Consider the following 15,528-nt stretch of genomic DNA (forward strand, 5'->3'; position numbering starts at 1 on the left):
CGGCGCTCCCTGACCTCCTCCTCCCTCCAAGTTCTGCGCCCCGGATTTGGCAGTGGCAGAAACCTGCGGAGCGTCCCAGCCAAGAGGGCGGGGAACTGGACACCTGGGGCAATCTTTCAGGGTCTGCTGCCACATCCCCCTCCCCCAGCCGCTGCTGGGGAAGTTTGTCTTGCCCTCTGCTCCTTGCTCTTCTTTCACTTTTCTTTTCGCTGAGGGTTGGGACTCCCTGGGTTCAGGGCGCCCAGGGGGAACCCCCGCTGACTCGCAGTCGAAGCCCGTCGCCCAGCTGAGAGAGCCTGGTGGCAGCGCCCGCCCGCTGCGCCGCTTGCCGCCCCCAGCCCTGCAGCCCGGACTCGATGGAGGTAGAGTTCTGCTTCTCGGCTCTGGGAGGGGAGGTGGTGGTGGTTGAAAAGGCGATGGAATTTTCCCCGAAAGCCTACGCCTCGGGCCTCTCCCAGCTCCGGGCCGACCCACCCGTTTCCCGCCACCAGCTGCGGGTTACGCCGCCCCGCCCTCTCACGCGGAACACTTGACCGCGACTTCGGGTTTTCGGCTGCACTGTGCAGAGCGGTTTTCCCCCTTCTGACCCTTTATTCCCCCCGTGCTCGCCATCCTCCGCTTCCAGAGGTGCGCAGCTTGCTCGTCCGCTGGCGGGTCCCGCGACGCTCCTCCGTGCGCTCCCGTCTTTCGGTGTTGCAGGCAGCGGAGGCGCGGGAGGCAGCGTCCGGCACCGGGCTCTCCCCTGCGCTGGGCTCTCCCCTGCGCTGACTTTGCCAGCTGACCGGCGGAGAGCGAGGGACGTGCGTCTGGCTGCCCCAGCGGAGAAGACGCGGTCAGGCAGCACCGAGCGCTGAGTTCTGCACCTAACCGAGCTCAGAGAGTTCAAGCAAGGTACTGCAGCTCCTCGCTTCTTCCCTGTGCCCTCCCAAACTCCCTCTCGGTCGGAGCAAAAGGTGTGTAGGACTCTGCACGTCTGTCGCTACCTTTGTTTGCAAAATCGAGTTACCCTTCCCTTTTTGGATGAGGACCCTTGTCCTCCTAGGGAAAGGAACTTGCAGAAATGGTTATTGCTGGGCAGTCAGGCCTGGGTTTGGATTCTTAGTTCCAACCCTGTACAAGCCACTCATCTCTTAGAAAAGCAGTATTAGAAACTTGGAAGAGATGTAGGAGAACTTAGTTGCAGTAAAATCCTTATCCAAGGTGGATTTAAATGAAAATCTAGTTAATTTTTTCCCAGTGTTATTGAGATTGCATTTTGCGGACATATACAATTCATTTTAATTTATGTAATGCTGTGCGTTTAAGATTTTGAGAGCTTCAACTTAGTCATAATGCAAGATTATTCCTAAACGATGTGTACGAACAGATTCTTAAACAGGATGAGTTACAAGTTTCAAAACTGGAAGCAAAGTTGTTGTCGCTAGCTATTTTTTCCATTGTGTTTTTTAAAGCTACTTTCTAAAGTTATTAACGGGGTGATGACATCTACTTGTAACTGATAGGCATCCTTATCTTGTCAGTGTGCCTAAGGAGGTTTTGCTGACTTGACTGAATGAACAGATTAGCTCTGGATGGTTGCGGTGTCCCAGGGGGGATGGCTGTGAGATGGGCTGTTTTACTGAAAGCATCAAGGTGCAATGATTGATTCAATTTAACAACTCCTGTTGTTTTGTTGAAAATCAGTGTGGTGGAGGAAGGAGGTACAAAAAGAACATAAAGATATGTAAAGGAAGAGACTAAAGAGAAAAAGTAAGAGCCTTCGTAGCTTCAAAAAGTGACAATTTAAAATTTTATGGAATCAAGTCTCAGAAAGTTCTAAAGGTTTGTTACGATTGTGTTTTAAGGTCACATTCATTTCTCAATGAGTTTTCTCCTCAGAGTTTTAGTCATACTCAGAATGGCCTTTCCTGCAGGGTCATTGGCTCTGTGACAGAGTGACACAGAGGAGTTAAGTTGGTCACTGGTCCTGAAGCTCAGTAGGCAGTGTTCCCATACTTTGCTTTTTAATTTATTATTAATCTATTTATTTATTTTTATTAAGTAAGCGCTATACCATGTGGGGCTCAAAGTCACTTCCCCAAGATCAAGAGTCACATGCTCTACTGACTAAAACAGCCAGATGTCCCTTTCCATACTTTGGATTCACTGTTCTCTGACAGTTTGGCATGGGAACTCCAGAACCTGGTTTGGAGTTGTAGTCCTGAAATTTGGAATTTTACTGCAGATTTTGGTGGACTTAAGGGAAATGATTTGATGCTTTCTGTTTTCACCGGTGAGATTCATATATAAATGTCAGCAGCTCTCTTGCAAGACATACTAGTTGTTAATGAAATACATATTTATCAACATCTTTGAAGGAGAGAGAAAATCAGTGATTTAAAGCTTATTGAAATAGAGTTTGATAATTAAAGGATTTTAAACCCCAGGAAGTTCTCCATCTCAGGTTTGCTGGCTCTGAGTAGATTTCAGGAAGGCTATGATTGAAGCCCTGAAATGTTAGTGTAAGTGGATTTTTCTTAGGAAAATATCTACAACTCTAATTAGGTTTTTAAGTGGGCCTCGAACACCAGCTAGTTTTTAAAACATTTTAAAACTTAGAAAACTGTCCTTTTCTTCATTTATCTCTTAGAGCTTCCTGTTAAGTTTGTTCATTAGGTAGCTATACTTTTTTTTTAAAAATTTTTATTTATCTGTTTTATTTATTTGACAGAGAGAGAAAGATCACAAGTAGGCAGAGAGGCAGGCAGAGAGAGAGGGGGAAACAGGCTCCTCGCTGAGCAGAGAGCCCGATGCGGGGCTTGATCCTAGGACCCTGAGATCATGACCTGAGCCGAAGGCAGGGGCTTAACCCACTGAGCCACCCAGGCGCCCCAGGTAGCTATTCTTTTGAAGGTTAATGATAATACGGAGAGTTCCGTGTTTCTGCCAGCAACTTGAATTATGGGAAATATATTATTTCCCATATGGGAAATATAATTCATGTTAATTATAGCTAATACTTGTTGAGGTCTTATTATGTACTGGGCATTGTTCCAAGTATGTATTTTTAAAAATCATCATAATAAAGTTATGTGGTGGTAGGAACTATATTATAGTGCTGAGAAAACTGGAGCACAGGGTAACTGAGTAACATTCTCAAAGTTACAGAGCTAGTTAAGTGGTAGAACTGAGGATTTAACCCTCACAGATTTAAGATCACAGGTATTTATGAAGAATGATATTTCCATATAAGTATTTCCCACAATTTGGCAATGACAACTAACCACGACTTCATTTTGATGCCATGTTATAAAGATAAAATGTTGGTTTTCAAGTAATACTGCTTATATGGTACTTGCATGATTGACATCAATCATTAATTATATATTTATATATATATTTTTTTATTTATATATATTTATATATATTTATGATCAACTGATATTCATGCGAGTGTCTATATGTGTGTGGTTCCTTGGAGAGGTTTCTGTCATGGTTCCTGAATGAGAACATTAATTTGCATCAGCTTTTGCTGATAGAACCTGACGTAAGTACATGGGGATTGATCCGGGTGCTGAATTTATCCATCTATCTATCCATTCATCCATCCAAGTCAAAAGCTGGTGTTCCTGGAGAGATCAGAACAGAAGCCTTTCCCATTATATCACAACCGAGGTGGTGTTGTCAAGTATTTGAGAAGCTTTTTCAGAGGCTTTATGGTATGAGGGTTGGCAAGAAGCCACCTGCTTTCCTTAGTTCAATATTAGCTCTTTGGTTTACTTCCACAGTGGTTGTAGATTGCTACATCAGGCTGTTGAGATTGAACAATGCTTAAGTGCTTGCTGCTATCCCATTGGAATGGACTGAGTGGAAAAATTCCATAGGGGAGTTGAAGGAACCTCTGTGGTTTTAGCTAGTACTGCAGATCCTCACTACTAGCTATATAGTGGTGAATTTGACTAATTATTATTAATTATATATTTATTATTTTGCTTTATCTTCCCCCCTCCAAGTTCCTCAGTACTGGAATCAGATGTAAGAAATAAGAAGCTCTTTGGTCTCATTTCAGTTCAGAAGTGTTATTTGTGCTCATTTTATATCTGGAGGCAGGGCATATGTATATATATATTTTTCAGTGTTTTATCCCACTGCGACTCTAGTAGTGTCTTGGGGTCATTTTTGGAAGGACTTAAGTACACATATATATGTATATGTATGTGCATATGCATACACATGTGTGTGTATGTGTATACAAAATAGGTATTTTTATATAGACTGCATAAAAATGGATTAAAAAAAGTCTGAATGCCTATTCGCTCATCATGTTCTAATAATGCATAGTTGCTTCTTCTCCTGATGCTAAGGTTTTTCCAAGTGCTAACAGACTGCAGAAGGGATCCGGAGAGTGACAAAATATTTTGTTAAATAAAGGAATTGAAACTGAAAATGATCCTACAAGAAGAAAATATAATGGTTGTAAGGTTGGTTGTTGTGGGGGGAGTTCTACTTATCACAATGACACAGGGAAGAAGCCCTGTGACACATTCAATAATCCCTTGTATCATTTAATTCTCACTGGGCATTTTGCTCATATGCTTTCTAATAGAAATTTGAGAAATGGAATACCCCTTGTGCAGTCTTAGCTCTGGCCTCTAAAATTTTCAATTATTCTTCAATTGAACATTTTATAGTTCAAAATTTTACAATATATTTTTCCAACTTCTGTGCTCCTCTTGCTCCTCAGCAACAAAAAGTATATACATTTAGGGGCGACTGGGTGGCTCAGTGGATTAAGCCGCTGCCTTCAGCTCAGGTCAGGATCTCGGTGTCCTGGGATCGAGCCCCACATCGGGCTCTCTGCTCAGCGGAGAGTCTGCTTCCTCCTCTCTCTGCCTGACTCTCTGCCTACTTGTGATCTCTCTCTCTGTCGAATAAATAAATAAAATCTTAAAAAAAAAAAAGTACATTTAAATTTAATTTTTAAAATAGTTTTGTTAAAAATTATTCCTTATGCTATTTTAAATATTAGTACACAGGTAACCAAAGTAATTCATTAACTTTTGGTAAGTAATTATGGGGCATAGAAGTAAACTATAGTGGAAATTTGTATCCTAAATGTAGGTATGGGTAATGTGGATATCAGTGCTTTCCTGAAAGAACGTTTCTCTAATATCAGTTTTTCAAATTGCCCCTTTATTAGGCACCTTGGGGAGCCAAGGCATATAGTAAGATTGTGAATGGGAGAGAGATGTGCCTTTCTTTGGTAAAATGGGTGAAGGGTAATTATAAAAGGGGAAGTGGGAAAGGAGAACTTGCCAGAAAATGCTCACTGTTGGCACATTTCAAGCATATCACTTGTGAAAAAGGGTTCCTATGGAAATAGAGGATCTGGAAATTGTTTTTTTTAGAACTCTTCTATATCCATACAGAGCTCAGGAAGCAGTGGGGTTCCCTGGGGATGGCTGGTGTTTACTTTGAAGATCTCTGATCTGGTTCAGCCTATTGCCTGCCCCCTAAGGTTGGTTTGTATATTGCCATGGCTCATTGTGCTTAAAGCAATGAGACTGCGTGTGTGTGTGTGTGTGTGTGTGTGTGTGTGTGTGTAGGGGAGGAAGGGGTAAAGAACTGGCTTTCCACTGAAAGCAGGGGAGGGGATGGGGGGGAATGTAGGGAGGAGTTGTGGGGGTGGAGAATAGCTTCTAGCCAGGCTTGGGGACTTGGATAGCCTTCCCAGCCCTTCCATGCTAGTCCCAGTCACACTGCTCTGTGCTCTAGACACTAGACACACTTGCTGTCCCTGCTCACTCCTTGTCATCCTTCCTGAGTACTGCTGAAGCATCCAACCTCCATAACTTTTGGTGCCCCTTGTACTGCCCAGGTAAAATTATTTTCTCCCTTATATGAATTTATTTGGTGCTATGCTAGTTTTTATCTCTGTAAATTCATCTAATTATGTGTGTGTCTCCAGTCACATTTTGAATAAAGACTGTGAGCCCAACCAAGGGTTGGTCACATGGTTGATTTGTATTGACTTCGATGAGAGGACATTCAACATTTCGACAACTAAGCGGACTTCCAGGAAAACGGGAAATGTAATAGAACAAAAACAATGGTGGACTACTATCATTAAAACAGTATTTGGGGAAAGTCAGTCTGGGGTAGGATTTATTGAAGAAAAAGCAAATTGGAGAGAAGGAAACCAGCCAGAAATCCATTGCAATCCTACCGACATGCAGTCTCATTCCCGTTATCTGCTCAAGGACAGAGCTCTAGTAATTCATTCTTTCTGTCATCAATTTTTGTCTCTCTTTAATAGGTCTTTGCCATCACTGTAATTTCTCCCATAAACAACAACAACAACAAAAAACAAACAGCTCTCTTTGGCCTCATGTTTCTCCACAGCCACCACCTGCTTTTTTGGTCTCCCTTTTACAGGAAAACTTTCAAAGTCAATTCTACTTTCTGTCTCCAGTTTCTCTCTTCTCATTGTCTCTTGAACCGGGCAGGTTGTCTTCCCCACTGCTCCACTAAATCTGTTCTTGTCAGAAGTACCAAGCCCCGCCATGTTACATCCAGCGGTTAGGGCTTGGCTCTCTTCCAGTACACTCTTCAGCAGAGTTGTTTTCATTGTTTTTCATTTGGCTTCCAGGCAGTCTCCCACCTCTCCTGCTTGTCTTTCTGCCTCACAATCACTCATTTTGGTCTCTTCCCAGTTCTGCTTCCCTAACCTCTAAACAGAGGAGTCAGTGGGGTCAGTCCTTTCTCTGTGTAACTCACTCCCTTGGTGATCTCATCCAGCCTCGTGGCTGTTAATGCCTTCCTAGAGTAGTGATTTCTGTATCGAGTCACAACCCCGAACTCCTAGTCTAGTTAGTAATTCTGAGGACAGGTCTAGGACTCACTGGATTCCTGGCTTAACCTCCAAACTTCTTCCACTGTTTCTCTCCTCTAGCTTGGTGGCAGTTCCATTCTTGGAGCTACATACATGATCACTTAGTCCATCTCAGAGGTGTCCTTACTTCTCTTTTTTTCATATCCCACATTTCAGTCTGCCACCAAGTCGTTCAGCTGCCCCTGCAGAGTATATCCCACATCTGACTTCTCGCCAGCTTCACGGCTGCCACCTGGACCCAAGCCACTCTTGTCATGCCTCATGGTATTACTGCAAGATTGGTCTCCCTGCTGCTGTACTTTACCCTCCCCCTGCCTGTTCTCAATGGGACACAGCAGCCAGAAAGCTTCTGTTACTTGCTCTGCCTGCATTAAACAAACAAACTCACAAAACAAACAAGCAAACCCTCAAAACAAACAATCAGAAACACCCAGAAACCACTGGCTTAACAAACAGTAATTTGTTATTTATCATGATTCTGAAGTTTGCACCACATTCAGCTCCTTAGCTCTTACAAGGCCACTGAGGAGAAAACATTCTGGAAGGTTTCTTCATTCCTACCTCTGGCACCTCATCTGGGCTGGCTGGAAGTGAAGGCCTCCCCCCCTCCACCCCGCCTTTAATCTTTCTTTCTTTTCCAGAAGAAATAGCGCTTGTCAGCAACTGAAGAGGCCACTTCCTGCTCTGAGTTGGATCTAAGGACCTTTTGTGTCCTTCCTTTCGCTTACCTGGTGGTGAGGTTGTTTTTCTGTTTTTTGTTTTAAGTACATTTTTCTTTTAAATCTTGAGGGGTTCCTATAAATTTTATTGAGGTTCACTCTAGTAGAGAAAGATGTACCCAGAAGACACTTAAATATTCCCCTCTTTATTTTGGCTACGAGTCAGAATGCTGTAGGAGAAACCCTTAAGGTTTTTCGAAGCATTTTTGTCCCGTTAACTGGGTCTAGGAGGCACTGCCTTCACGTAAGGTCTTAAGGAGGCATCTTCCAGCCACGCACTTGATTTGATCTTTAACCTCAGAGCACATTGTAAGAATAGACCTTGGATTTGAACTTTGTCCTAAGACTGCTTCTTTCTTTGAGAATCTTTTGCTGTCTGGAGAGGCGAGAATGACAAAAAGTTTTCTAAGCTGGTAAGTATTGGGTTGAACAATTTCCTCTAAATTCCACTTGAACGCTTTAGTTCATCTTTCTCGTCCTGTAATGAATCCTAGGCAGCTAAATGAAGCCAGCTATCATGCTCAGAAATCTTCTTAGCCAGATCCACAAGTTCATTAGATATATTTTCTTCCATATTGTTGCCAGGTATTTGGCCACTATGTAATGTGAGTTGCCCTCTCTCCCGCCTTCAGTAAGAAGTGTATTATTGCCTTTCTAACTTTAACTAGAAAGAGTAGCCTTGTTGCTCTTCATGAGGTGTCTGCCAACCACCTGGTCTCATTATCAATTTTAATATCTGTTTCTAATTGCTATGTGATTAACTCCTCCAAAATTTCATGGTGTGAAACAAGAACCATTTTATTTGTTCAAGGTTTGGAGGCTAGAAATTTGGACAGGACATGGTGACAATGACTTGTTTCCATTCCACAATGTCTGTGGTCTCAGCTGACTCTAGTTGTCCAAGGACTGTCTGAGAAAGTTCAAGGTATTGGGTCAGGCTGTTGGGTGGGTTCTTTCATTCTCTTCCATTTGGCCTTTCCACATTGGCTAGATTGGGCTTTCTCATACTGTGATGGTCTCAGGGTTGTCACACTTCTTATATAGTATTCAGCTTCCATAAAAGAGGAAGTGGAAGCTGCAAATCCTCTTAAGGCCTGGGTATAGAATTCCCAGACTTTACATTTGTTTCATTCTTTTGGGAAGAGCAAGTTAGAAGGCCATCTCAAATTCAGTGGGAGAGGACATGGACCAGACCTATGCTGGGTAGCTTGTCATGCTTGTTCACTGAGGGAGGGAAGGTGCCAATGATGGCAGCCATCTTTGGAGATGATCAGCCACACATTGTCATCCTGTTAAAACAGTAATTAGGTGATGCTCCTTCTCTATTCAGAACCCTTCTTTGCCTTCTCATCTCACTTCTGTAAAAGCCAAATTCCATTATAATGGTCAGTAAGGCCCTAAGTGATTTTTATGTTATGTTACCTACTATTCTTCCTTTAGCTCATTGTTTCAGTCACACTGACAAACTTGCCCCTCATCACACATTCTTCTCTGTTCTTATCTAAGGGTCCTTGAACTTGCTGTTCCCCTACTTAGACTGCTCTTCTCTCAGATATAGCCTACTCCCTTACCTCATCGGCTTGGTTCAATATCCCGTTTGCGGTGAGGTTTTCCCTAACCCACGTACTTTTTACTGGACTCCCATCAGCACTGTGTTTAAACTCTCCTCCATACACCTATAATTATCTGACACACTGCTAGTTTTATAGTACCCTATCCAAAACTCTTAGGGTCAGATAGGTTTGGAATTAAGGTTTTTATCAGTTTTGGGGAAGGTAACCATTACGGACTGAATTGTGTGTCTCTTCCCATCCTACCCTAAAGCCCGCATGCAAGAGAGGCTTACTCTTCTAGAAACTTTCAAATATGCAAAACAGTATTAACTGTACATTACATTCCCATGGCTTACTTGTTTTATAACTGGAAGTTTGTACCTTTTAGCTCCTTCTACCCATTTCACCCATTCCTCAACACCCTGCCTCCAGAAACCACCCATCTGTTTTCTGTATCCATGAGGTTTTTTTGTTTGTTTGTTTTAAATTTTTTTAATATACCAGTCTTTAAAGAGTCACTTACTCTGTGAAGTTCTCAGGGCAAATCCCCTGCTTTACCTCCTCTCAAGCCCCCAGGAAATATTGACTACATTTCTCCTTCATTCTGTCCCCTCCTGGTGGATACCTCTCTAATAGTATCTCCAGTATTTCATTATATTGACTTGTGTTCCTATGGACTCTCCTCTTGAGTAAATGACAAAAGTGGTACCAAGGATGACAAGAATTGTGATGATGGAGTTAGAAAGGCTGGAGTTTGGGAAACACCTCATCCTTTTCTGCCTAGCACCTTGCCTGGCACATAATAGACGTTTAATAATGTTATTTTTGTTGTCAATAATCTGTCACATATTGATGAGGGGCCAAGTCATAAAAGGTTTTGAGAAAAGAAGTTTGACTACATTTGACTGGAAATAAATCATCAGTGATCTCATATGACTGTTGGAAAACCATTCCCATCAAATGGAAAAAACATTCCCCAGCATTGGAAAACCAATCCCAGCATATTGTCAGGGTCAGGAAGGGAAACAGAATTTCCCGAGGATCTAATTTGGGCCAGGCTACTGATAGAATCCTTATATTAATTTTTAGGAGGATGCATATGAGCTCTTTAGATTAGCATGAGCCTGTTAGAACTAAAAAAAGGGGGGGTGGTGTTTAATATTTTGTGCCAGTTGTTATTGAGTGGATAATTTTATAAATTGCAAAAAAAAAAAAAATCCTTCAATAAACAAAAGGAAATAGAAAAAACCCCACACCCTATTTTCTAAATTTCATTGAATAGAAATTTTTTTCATTTTCTTAATTCTATTAGCCAAGTATTTTGAAAAAAAATTATTTCAGAATACAAAAAAGATTAAAAGAAATTTATAAAAATAGGAGTACTGTTAATATTTAATTTATTTAGTGCTCCTTCTCTTGAGAATCCAAGGAAACAAATATAGTCATAACAACTTTATTAGGCCACTTTAAAACTTGCAGTAATCCCAGATGTCAGATTTTTAAGAGTCTGTATTTTATATCATTAGACTTTACCCCTGGACTCTTCTCATTGTTTTGTGAAGGGCCTCTAAAACTTGAGACCTGTGGTTTTATGATGGCTGATTTACATTTGATATTGAGGCATCTCTCTTCTAAATATTGACCTTTCTTAATTCAAGACGAATTACTCTTAGCCTCTGCAGTTTGTAAAGTATTGGTTCCCAGGCTATGGTTTTGAATCAAGTAGGCTTACACTGGACCAGAAACCTTCCTATATATAGCAAATATTTATTGAGCACTTTTTCAGTGCATGGCTCTTTGCCAAGTGCTCTGAGGGGTAAAAAACCGAACCAAACATAATTCCTTTCATCAAATCGTTATCTACTGGAACAATTAATATTGGTAACCAGTATACGTCTACGGAACAGCTCTCCATTCTCTAAACATGCTGTGCTTTCTGTCCTGGCGAAGGATGTGGGCATGCACGTCCCTCCTCGGGAATGCATTATTGCATTCCAACATTTTTTCCTCTACGCTTCCTTCTGACTCATCCACCTGGTCCAGAGGTTTCACTTTCATATTATTTTCTTGGGGAGATTCTCCTAAACTTCTAAGATGGGATTAGGTATCCCTTGTTCTTTTATTTTATTTTATTTGAATTCAGTTAATTAACAGAGAGTGTATTGTTGGTTGCAGAGATAGAGTTCAGTGATTCATTAGTTGCATAGTAACGCCCAGTGCTCATTATACCACACACCCTCCAGTAAGTGAAAGTGAAACCTCTGGACCTGGTGGGTGAGTCAGAAGAAAGGGTAGAGGAAAAAATATTTGATGCGATAACACATATTTAGTAAATATTTCAATAGTTAACATCTATTGTTGGTCTCGTGCCAAGCATTTCAACTTGTGGAATCCTCATAAACTCCTTGAGGTGCTTTTCTTAACTACTTTTCAGGTGATGTACCAAGATGTACCAAGACCTTGTGCCCAGGGTCCACAGATAAGTCTCTCTCCAAAGCCTATATGCTTCAGCAAGCATGTGCTACCACACTGGAAAAACGAAAAAGCAGCATAAAGATTAAAAAGGAGGAGGTAAAATTATCATTATTGATAAGTGAAAGCCTTGAAAATTAACAAACTATGAAAATGAGTAAGTTCAGCAAGACAGCCAGACAGAGTAACAAAAAGTCGGTAGCATTTTAAAATACTAAATAAAATATTAGCTAACGTAACAATAAAATGCACGGCATACCCGCCCCCACCAGGAAGACATTTATCATAATCAAATGGATTTATTTGAGGATTGCATGGATAGTCCAATATTAGAAAATCTGTCAGTATAATGTTAATGGATGCATGCAGAGAAAGTTATTATCAAGCATTTGGATAAAATCTTCATAAGATTAAATGGGATCTTCCAAATGTGGGAATGAATGAATGATATCTGCTAAATAATCTCGAGTAAATGCCATTCCTTAACAGTTTTATTTATTTATTCGAGAGAGAGAATGCGAGTGAGAGGGTAAGACAGAGCATGAGAAAGGGAGAGGGGCAGAAGGAGAAGCAGACTCCCCACTGAGCAAGGAGCCCGATGTGGGGCTCCATGCCAGGACTCTGGGATCACCACCTGAGCCACAGGCAGATGCTTAACCCATTGAGCCACCCAGGTGCCCCTACTAATGTCATTCTTAGTAAAGAACTTTAAAAAGCATTTCCTTCAGTTTTGGAGAATGCTGGGGATGTCAATATCTGCACAACTTTTTTTTTTTTTTTTTTTTAAGATTTATTTATTTGACAGAGAGAGAAAGAGATCACAAGTAGGCAGAGAGGCAGGCAGAGAGAGAGAGGGATGCAGACTCCCCACTGAGCAGAGAGCCCCATGCGGGGCTCGATCCCAGGACCCTGAGATCATGGCCTGAGCTGAAGGTAGAGGCTTAACCCACTGAGCCACCCAGGCGCCCCTCTGCACAACTATATAACAGAATACTGAAAACAAAGATAATAGTTGCTCATTTTTCCTGAGTACTTACTATGTGCCAAGCAGTCCTTTGTAAGTTTTGCTTATTTAAACAACCATAAACATTAACTTCTTTTCTTATCTTTGTTCCTATATCTTTTTGCTTTCTCCAAAAATTACTTCAAATGGGCCATAAAGGGTGAATTTTTCTGATGTTTTATATGCTTGTGAATATATTAACTTTGCCTTCACATGTAAATACTGGTTTACCCAGGTATTTAATTCTAGGTCCAAGGTTAGTTTTCCTTCAGCATTGTGGGGACTCTGCTCCATTATCTTGCATCTGTTGTTGCTTGCAAGAAGCGTGACGTCATTCTGACCTTTGTCTGCTTTCACTCTAATGAATATGGTTGAAGTTTCTCTTTGGCTTGAATTTGTTTTAACATTCCAATGTAGTTATCATACAGTGTTCTATTGGTTTCAGTGTCCAATACAGTGATTCACCAGTTCTATACATTACTCAGTGCTCATTATGATAAGTGTACTCTTAATCCCCTTCTATTTACCCATCTCTGTTCTCTATAGTTAAGAATCTGTTTTTTTTTCTATTTTTCCTTCGTTTATTTGTTTTGTTTCTTAAATTTCGTGTATGCATGAGATCATATGGTATTCGTCTTTCTCTGACTGATATATTTCACTTAGCATTATACTCTTTAGCTCCATCCATATTATTGCAAATGACAAGGTTTCATTCATTTTTATGGCTGAGTAATATTCCATTATAGATCTATACCATGTTTTCTTTATCCAGTCATCTATCAGTGGACACTGGGTTGCTTCCATAATTTGGCTATTGTAAATAATGTTTCATTAAACATTAAGGGTGCATCTGTCTTTTCAAATTAGTATTTTTGTATTGGAATCACTGGATCATATGGTCATATGGTAATTGTAGTTTTAGTTTTTTGAGGAGGCCTCATATTGTTTTCCACAGTGGCTGTACTAGTTTGCATTCCCACCAACAGTGCACTAGGGTTCTTTTTTCTCCACATCCTCGCCAACACTTGCTGTTTCTGGTGTTTTTGATTTTAGCCATTTGGACAGGTGCGAGTTGATACCTCACTGTGATTTTGATTTGCATCTCCCTGATGATCAGTGATGTTGAGCATCTTTTCATGTGTCTGTTGGCCATTTGTATGTTTTCTTTGGAGGGCTTGAATCTTTTTGGATGCCACTAAAATATGCCTGACTGTGAGTGGGATGTGTTTTTAATTTATTTTCTTTTATACTCTTAATATTTATTTTGAGGTCTTATATTTAACATTTAGGAAAAATCTTGATTATTATCTTTTTACTAATTGTCTTATTTTCTTTTCAGATGGCAAGTGGACAGAGTTGCAATTCCTACTTTCATCTTCAATCTATACTTCATTCTTCCTCTGTTTTTTCCCCATCTAATTTTTAGTTCCTAATGCCTTGCAGGATATTGCCTGATCTAACAGTCTGGTTCATTCTGCCACTTTCCAACAGTATTCATTTCTGACATTCAGACTATCTACTTAACTCTTTACTTTGATCACTTGTGGGTTTTTAAAAAAAATATTTATTATACCCAGGTTTTTCTTCATATTTATTGCTCCTGATTCATATTTCCAAACTCCTTCTTATGGTCTACCAAGTATTTTTTAGTTTTTTCGATTGTTATCTTATTGGTTCCATTTGGTTTTTCCCATCTGGCCTACATTTTTATTCAATTTTGTCTCTCTCCAATAGAGACCCCACTATATATCCTTCCCTGTAAACTTCCCTTTCTTAAAATGAGATCATCATTGGCTAGCATTATCAGCCAAGAGACAAAACCCTTGACTCTAGCTTATGTCCCCCAACTGTGTGGGGGTGAGGTTCCCTTCAGGTTGAAGAGCCCATACTGTTGAACAACTGCATGACTCTCCCACAAGTCTATTACCATCTTCTCCACGGATCTTTCCCAGTCCCTTGTTCTGGGTACCCCTTCTGTCTTGTAGCAGTGATGGGAAGAACAATTAGTTGGATCCAGGGTATGGGCTTATGCAATCGTGTTGCCAATTTTCCAGGTTCTGAGTGCCCTGCAATCCAGGCCCAACCAGAAAGTAACAGTCAAGGTTAACAGGTGTAGTAAAGCAAACATCTCCTCACCCTACTTTTTCAGGGAAAAATAAGGGAGGAAACAGGGTACAGCAGCTAGAACCTTCTTCCTCATCTCCTCCTCTGCTTCTGGCCCTAGGCTGTCTGACTCTGGTCTGGCCGAACTGAGATACAATTTCCTCCTCTCTCCCAAGGGAGTTTTTACAGTTTTGCCATTAGCTCCTGAACATGGATTAACATTCCACACAAACCATCTTATTTCTCTAGAATCTGTAGGGCAGATTTCCAAAGAAAAAGGTAGCTGGTCTTACCGGTTCTTTATTTAATTTGGAACTGCCTGGGATTTTAATTATTTTTCCTTCTCCCAAGTGATTCATCCAAGAAACAGAGATATGTAAATATATGATGATATTTACCATTATTATCATCAAGCCACATTGAACAAAGATCTCAAAGATCCCAGGGTAAAAGCAAGAGTGTTGTGGCTTAGCCACAGGGTAAAGGGGTTTACAAAATTTCTGTCTTCCCCATCCTCCAGGGTCAAGAGGTGACTGTTAAAATGGCAGTGGCTTAGGATGACACACAGTTGTTATGGGTGACATGTTTACTTTAGTTGTTCTGATCCAGAAAGTAGCCCTCTGGAAGTAAGTAGAAGAGTAAATTGCACAATCACAGCATTTTGCTGATGGTGCCAGTGCTGGGACAGGATAGTTAGATCAAAGGTATAAAATTAAAACAATTCAAATTCCGCTAATATGGCCCTTTAGTTATGATCAGTACATATCAGATTGTAAGCCCCGAGCATTTTATAATCCTTGATTTTAG

At 40.9% G+C, this 15,528-nt stretch overlaps 1 protein-coding gene across 4 annotated transcripts in view; it reads left to right on the forward strand.

Annotated features, from left to right (window-relative positions):
- The first annotated feature begins 220 nt into the window (after positions 1-220).
- IL15 (interleukin 15) overlaps positions 221-15,528 on the forward strand; it is an 80,133-nt gene continuing 64,825 nt past the window's right edge. Inside the window, exons 1-2 of one of the 4 annotated variants that reach the window (XM_047718519.1) lie at positions 221-362; positions 700-891. The gene's annotated coding sequence lies outside the window, so the exon portion shown is untranslated. Of the gene's footprint in view, positions 363-415; positions 892-15,528 lie in introns of those variants that run through there. The other 3 variants (XM_047718518.1, XM_047718521.1, XM_047718520.1) reach the window with 3 other exon arrangements.

This window comes from Lutra lutra, chromosome 2, assembly GCF_902655055.1.
Source record: "Lutra lutra chromosome 2, mLutLut1.2, whole genome shotgun sequence".
Classification (NCBI taxonomy): Eukaryota; Metazoa; Chordata; class Mammalia; order Carnivora; family Mustelidae; genus Lutra; species Lutra lutra.